Below are 7456 nucleotides of genomic sequence, written 5' to 3' on the forward strand. Positions count from 1 at the left end.
ATTAGAGACACATATTTCCCTCAGATTACACAGATCCACAAAGAATTCGAAGACAAACCCAATTTTGATAAACTCCCATATCTATTGGGTGAAATACCACAGTGTGCCATCACAGCAGCAAGATTTGTGACCTGTTGCCACAAGAAAAGGGCAACCAATGAAGAACAAACACCATTGTAAATACAACCCATATTTATATTTATTTATTTTCCCTTTTGTACTTTAACCATTTGTACATTGTTACAACACTGTATATATACATAATGACTTTTGTAATGTCTTTATTCTTTTGGAACTTCTGTGAGTGTAATGTTTACTGTTAATTTTTATTGTTTATTTCACTTTTGTATATTATCTACTTCACTTGGTTTGGCAATGTTAACATATGTTTCCCATGCCAATAAAGCCCCTTGAATTGAATTGAATAATCGAGGGACCGCTCTGACAATGGAAATATATGTCCTCAAAGATGGACGGCAGGCGGGAGGAGGCGAGATCAGGTGGGACAATTCTAGCCAATAAGAGGGCAGATAAGCGTGTGAACAACAGGCACAACTCTGATAAAGGCAGCGGTCCAAACACTTAAAAGACACACCCTCGCCTTATGCCCTTGGGGGAATCCTTGTCACCATCTTGGAGGGTGGTCCAAATGATTAGCCAAGCAAGGGAAGTTTGCAACGAAAGCCCCTCGGCTCTCGTTTTTAGTCTTAAGTCAGTGCATTCGTTACAACCTAACCATCACCACTTCTATTTGATCAAATAAGCTTCACGTAGCAAATGAGCAATACCATTTTTTGTTGACCAAATTGATTGGCTAATGGCCAACAAACAGCGTCAACCATAAAAGTATTAGTTAGTCCAAAGAGTTGCAAACGGTTGCGTTTTGCAAAGAAAACAAGAGTTTCTAAATTCAGGTAGGCCCCTCCTTGTTTCGGTTGCTTTCGTTTTGCAACAAAATCGGCTTAATGACTCCGCCCCGAGCTCTCATGCGTGTAAACAAGTGATAAATGATCAAAGTCATTTCCTTAGTAGGTGTGATGTCAGAGGGCAGCATGTGGGAGAAGTCGGAGCTCAGGGATGATAGAGTTTCCCCACTAGTAATTACCAGTTGAAGCGAAGCCCAAGTGGATTTTCCACAGTCGTCTGTGGTAACCACCACATACCCACTTATGAACGATGCAGCACATATCTCCCCAAGAACAGATTAAGCATCTGAAGCAATTACGCAAGATTTTAGTCCTCGCTTTCTGAGATGAATTCTCAAGTAAAAACACGCTGTCCTGTTGCTCACCCCTTGGACCTTAGTCATCTCTACCACTCTTTTTGTAGCCTTTTGTTCACGGTTGTTTCCCCTCAATTCCAAGGCTCGTACTACATGATTAGGAGGTTTGTTTGTATATGACCGAGTGTTTGTACACGCCGCTTTGTCTTTTGAAGATAACGCTTGATTATTCTCAGACCCTGTACTGTTGTCCTGAATGGGGCCAGCTCAAGACCACAGTGTAGAGAACAAGAGAAAAGCTACAGAATACAATTTAAAGGTGCAATCTGCAATACTTACTGCCTATTCAACAAATGATATATCCATTGACTGATGAAGAATAATGACGAATCAAGGATTGTGGCTTTTCGGCAGCGAAGTTCAATCATCTATTGCAGTGTACAGGCCATACAGCACATACAACGGCATGTCTGTCCGTCACAAAGCATGATGTTCAAAGAGGAACCATTGCGGTAACATCATCTAATTGTGGAGCCACCTGACCTGGGGCTGGCCAGGTGTGATGGCTGCAGCCTGCAGGCCCGGGCGGGGCCTCTGTCATCAAGGCTTAATCCTGCAGCCGTTAGCTTCAGCGAACGCTCCATGATGTTCACACACTTAGTCAACAACACACTGATACACACAGTGTTGAGTTTCAAACTGCATGAACACCTACTTAGTGAGCAAGCATATGATCTTAGGTGCAGGTTTCACACGAATATAGATGGTTGTAGGCTACTTTGTGTGTGAGTTCAGAGGTCAGTCCTGGGTCTTATTAATCAGGGCACACCGTAGCAAAACACTTTACAACGGAACACTAAAACAAGGGTTTCTTATTGGACAAGATCAGGTAGTCCCTTCCTGTTTCAATAGGTTTTGGATAATTTGCGGGCCTAATGAATATGACCCGGACTGTTCGTTTGGCTTTAGTTCACGATTGTGTCTCCTGATCCCTGTACCACAGAGGTACAGTGCATGCTCTTAGGGACACTCACAGTCATGTCCTGTCTACTCCCCATTGCTATACACTTCAGTTGATACAGACCAACCTGTTTGCAAAATGAGATGAAGGACAGGACACAGTAGCGTGTGCAAACAAACCTACAGACAGACAGACAGACAGACAGACAGACAGACAGACAGACAGACAGACAGACTCCTGGTCTCCTCTCTGTGTATTTTATTGTGGCAATTTCCTCTGGGCTCCAATCCCCTGAGTGATGGAAACTTCCTGTTTCTATGTCTGGCGTTATCAAACTTGATCTATATTAAACACCATACCAACTCCCTACCACTCTACCTACCTGCCATCTCTGCATCTGTTCCTCTATCTATATCCTCCTCTCATATTCTCTTTTTCTGCATCTGTCCCTCTATCTATATCCTCCTCTCATATTCTCTTTTTCTGTATTTGGACCTTTTCAATGTGATGTTTTCTCCACCATATCACTGTCTTCTTTTAAAACCTCTTACTTTGGATTGTGAACAAGGCTGCCAGAGACTCTCCTGCTGTTTTTACATATGTTCATTTGACAGCCCCCTCTTGGCAGTACTTGACACGATAGCCCTCGTTCTCACTAAAAGACTAGAATGATAGGCTTGTTTGACACGAGTTCTCCTCACTCCCTTTCCAATGAGTTCTCTTTTTTTCATTTTGTTCTATTTGATTGCTTTGTGAATCCTGGTATCTTTCTCTCTCTCTAGTTCTCTCTCTCTCTGTCTTCCTGTATTTTTCTCTCTCCGTCCCTCTCTCTTCTGGCTCCTGGTGCCTCTCCTCTGGTGCTGCTATACCCGGCCCTGGCTCCTCTAGATCCTCCCTGATATGTCGGAGCTGTGAAGGCAGGAAATTAAAACCTTTTTTTCCCTCACCGTCGTTCCCTTTATCAGGCCACGGCTTGGTTCTCAGACCCACCGCTTACCTAATGAACTAATTTTAGCACACTGAGAATACCATCTTATCGGCACACACGCACCCTCTCCTCTCCTCTTCTGCTGCTGCCTCCTCAATCCTCCATCCACAGTTTATATTATTGTTTCCAGAATGCCAAGAACTTCCCCCTATCTGCTTTTTCATTAAAAGCGTGAGAGAGAGAGAGAGAGAGAGAGAGAGAGAGAGAGAGAGAGAGAGAGAGAGAGAGAGAGAGACTGTACGTGGCATTGGGTTTAATGACTTGAGGCAGTCTATGGCTCTAAAACAGTAGCTTGATTAAAGCCAGTCATTTCTCATGACTTTGGAAAGATTTGTATTTATATCTACAATGAACTACCTTGTCGTTTGTTAATTACAGCCGGACCTGTTACCAGGTTATTACTCCTACACATAGAACCTGGGGGTTGTAAGCACATCAATTAAATGATAACAGAAAAGCAAACAGAACGTCTGTTGATCAAAATGTTCAGTCCAAAAATATTCTCAAAGTGTAATGTCAAATCATACATTCTTACAGTACGTATATTTTTGTTATTGTAAGTTTCATGTAACATTGGCAATCTGCAATAAACTCTGATCAAAACTCTTTCTTTTGATTGGGAGAACATCACAAGGGAGCTTGTTCAAATACTGGCACTGTGGTAAAGTCACTGTTTCTGCCAATACAATGCTGCTCGTTTGCCAGAGGTCTCAGCTCTGAAGTTTCTCAAGCAAAGAAAGGAAGAGGGAGAGAGAAAGTTGATAATCTACATGTACAGTATGTGTCGAGAATGCTTTAGGCTATTTTACCTTTTACTAACATGGTCACTCTCTTTAGTACCACAAGGACAGCCGTAAAGAGGGCCTCCTCTCCCTCAGGAGGCTGAAACGATTTGGCATGGCCCCTCAGATCCTCAGGAACTTTTACAGCTGCTCCATTGAGAGCATCCTGACTGGTTGTATCAACGGAAGGCCCTACAGAGGGTGGTGCGAATGGCCCAGTGCATCACTGGGGGCAAGCTCCTAGCCATCCAGGACTCTGGCAGGCGGTACTGGTGCATCAAGGCTCAGACCAACAGACTCTTAAACAGCTTCTATCCCCTGGCCATAAGACTAAATGGCTAACAACTGCTCTCCCTCTCCCACAGACTATCCACACTGACTCTATGCCCATCCACAGGTCTCTACCCACTCAGACACAACCTACGTTGCTGCTAAAATGATAATTGATCAGATGTATTAATCCGTTTAACTGCTACCCATTGAGTACATTTTTGTCATTTAGCAGACACTCTTATCCAGAGCGACTAGGTTTAAGTGCCTTGCTCAAGGGCACATGAACAGATTCGAGCCAGCAACCTTTCGATACTGGCCTAATGCACTTAACCGTTAGGCTACCTGCTGCTAGGCTATCTGCTGCTAGGCTACCTGCTGCTAGGCTACCTGCTGCTAGGCTACCTGCTGATTATTTATTGCCATTAGTATTTACAGTGCCTTCAGAAAGTATTCATACTCCTTGACTTATTCCACATGTTATAGCCTGAATTCCAAATTATTCTTTTAAGAATTCTTGAAGCTCTGTCAAATCGGTTGTTGATCATTGCTAGACAACAATTTTCAAGTCTTGCCATAGATTTTTAAGTAGATTTAAGTAAAAAATGTAACTCGGCCAGTCAGGAACATTCCCTGTCTTTTTGTTAAGCAACACCAGTGTAGATTTGGCCTTGAATTTTAGGTTATTGTCCTGCTGAAAGGGGAATTCATATCACAGTGTCTGTTGGAAAGCAGACTGAACCACATTTTCCTCTAGGACTTTGCTTACTGTAGCTCCATTCCATGTATTTTTTATCCTGACAACTCCCCAGTCCTTAACGATTACAAGCATACCCATAACATGATGCAGCCACCACTACGCTTGAAAATATTGAGAGTGGTTCTCAGTGATGTGCAGGGTTGGGTAGGTGACTTTCTAAATGTAATCCGTTACAGTTACTAGTTACCTGTCCAAAATTGTAATCAGTAACGTAACTTTTAGATTACCCAAACTCAGTAACGTAATCTGATTACATTCAGTTCCTTTTAGATTACTTTAAATATAAGAGGCACTAGAAGAAGACAAAATGTATGTTACCAATTGAATGACATCTTTTGCAGGATAAATCAATGTTAAAGTTTACATAGCTGGCCATATATGGATGTTCAATTTTATGGGTTGGTTATGTAGGCTTCTTCTAACCCATCACTTTCTACTACATATAATAATACGATTAAATTATATCTTTACATTTAAAGCCAAAGTCTATCAGTATTACAGTCATTCCAATAAATGTTATACCCCTTGATCTTCAAGAATAGGACTAGGAAAGAATAGGAAATATGGAAGTATAGATTAGCCAAATTGTTTTACCTTAACATGACCCCAAAACTAAGGACTTATTAGCCAGCTCAACTCTGTTGTTTATGATTTTGTTGTCATGGAGGACTGATTGGGCCCATTGATTCCAGTTGAAAAATAAATGCTGCGCTCATAGAATGGCATGCTTTGAGCACTACTGAAAAGTGCTACAGTATTTACATGTGGAAAAGGAATGCCATATGCTGCATTTGCTACAGGCCTATTGTTGACCTTTTTGTCAGTGACATTTTGATATCTTGATAATATGCAGCTAAATGCAGAGATTCTTCAAAGTAGCAACCCTTTGCCATGATGACAACTTTGCACACTCTTGCCATTCTCTCAACCAGCTTCAACTGGAATGCTTTTCCAATAGTCTTGAAGGAGTTCCCACATATGCTGAGCACTTGTTGGCTGCTTTTCCTTCACTCTGCGGTCCAACTCATCCCAAACCATCTCAATTGGGTTGAGGTCGGGTGATTGTGGAGGCCAAGTCATCTGATGCAGCACTCAAATCAAATCAAAGTTTATTTGTCACGTGCACCGAATACATCAGGTGTAGACCTTACAGAAAAATGCGTACTTACAGGCTCTAACCAATAGTGCAAAAAAGGTATTAGGTGAACAATGGGTAAGTAAAGAAATAAAAAGACAGTGAAAAACAGTAGCGAGGCTATATACAGTAGCGAGGCTACATAGACACCGGTTAGTCACGCTGATTGAGGTAGTATGTACATGTAGATATGGTTAAAGTGACTATGCATATATGATGAACAGAGAGTAGCAGTAGTGTAAAGAGGGGTGGCGGGTGGTGGGTGGCGGGACACAATGCATCCCTCTCCTTCTTGGTCAAAAAGCCCTTACACAGCCTGGAGGTGTGTTGGGTCATTGTCCTGTTGAAAAACAAATGATAGTCCTACTAAGTGTATCGCTGCAGAATGCTGTGGTAGCCATTCTAGTTAAGTGTGCCTTGAATTCTAAATAAATGACCGACAGTGTCACCAGCAAAGCACCATCACACCTCCTCCTCCATGCTTCACAATGGGAACCACACATGCGGAGATCATCCATTCACCTACTATGCATCTCACAAAGACACAGCGGTTGGAACCAAAAATCTCAAACTTGGACTCATGAGACCAAAGGACATATTTTCACTGGTCTAATGTCCATTGCTTGTGTTTCTTGGCCCAAGCAAGTGTCTTCTTATAGTTTCAGACATTTTGTGAAATAGCACAGTTACAAATCAGATCAGAAATAGAGGAAGGACTTAAAACACAGAAAATATAATTATTGTAAAATAGATTGTGTCTGTAAAATGTGTATAAGATGTATAAACTGAAGGTAGAAGCCTAAGTGTTTATTAGTTTACTCCAATTGGGGGAAGGGTGGTAGGGTTTGCGGGGAATAATAAAGATATATTCTTAAAAAAGTATGTATATCTATATAGGTATGTGTATGTATATGTGTATATGTATGCATACGTGTATGTATATGGATATATATATTTACCAAAAAAGATATGGGGGATTGGAAATGATGCTGACAATTACATTGATGGAAGCTACAATCTTTCTGCAATATTAAGCTGATCCACCCCTTAAAAAAAAAAATATAAAAAAAAGTGTCTTCTTATTGGTGTCCTTTAGTAGTGGTTTCTTTGCAGCAATTCGACCATGAAGGCCTGATTCACGCAGTCTCCTCTGAACAGTTGATGTTGAGATTTGTATGTTACTTGAACTCTGTGAAGCATTTATTTGGGCTGCAATTTCTGAGGCTGGTAACTCAAATGAACATATCCTCTGCAGCAGAGGTAACTCTGGGTCTTCCTTTCCTGTGGCGGTCCTCATGAGAGCAAGTTTCATCATAGCGCTTGATGGTTTTTGCGACT

This window comes from Salmo salar, chromosome ssa20 (genome assembly GCF_905237065.1).
Source record: "Salmo salar chromosome ssa20, Ssal_v3.1, whole genome shotgun sequence".
NCBI lineage: Eukaryota > Metazoa > Chordata > Actinopteri > Salmoniformes > Salmonidae > Salmo > Salmo salar.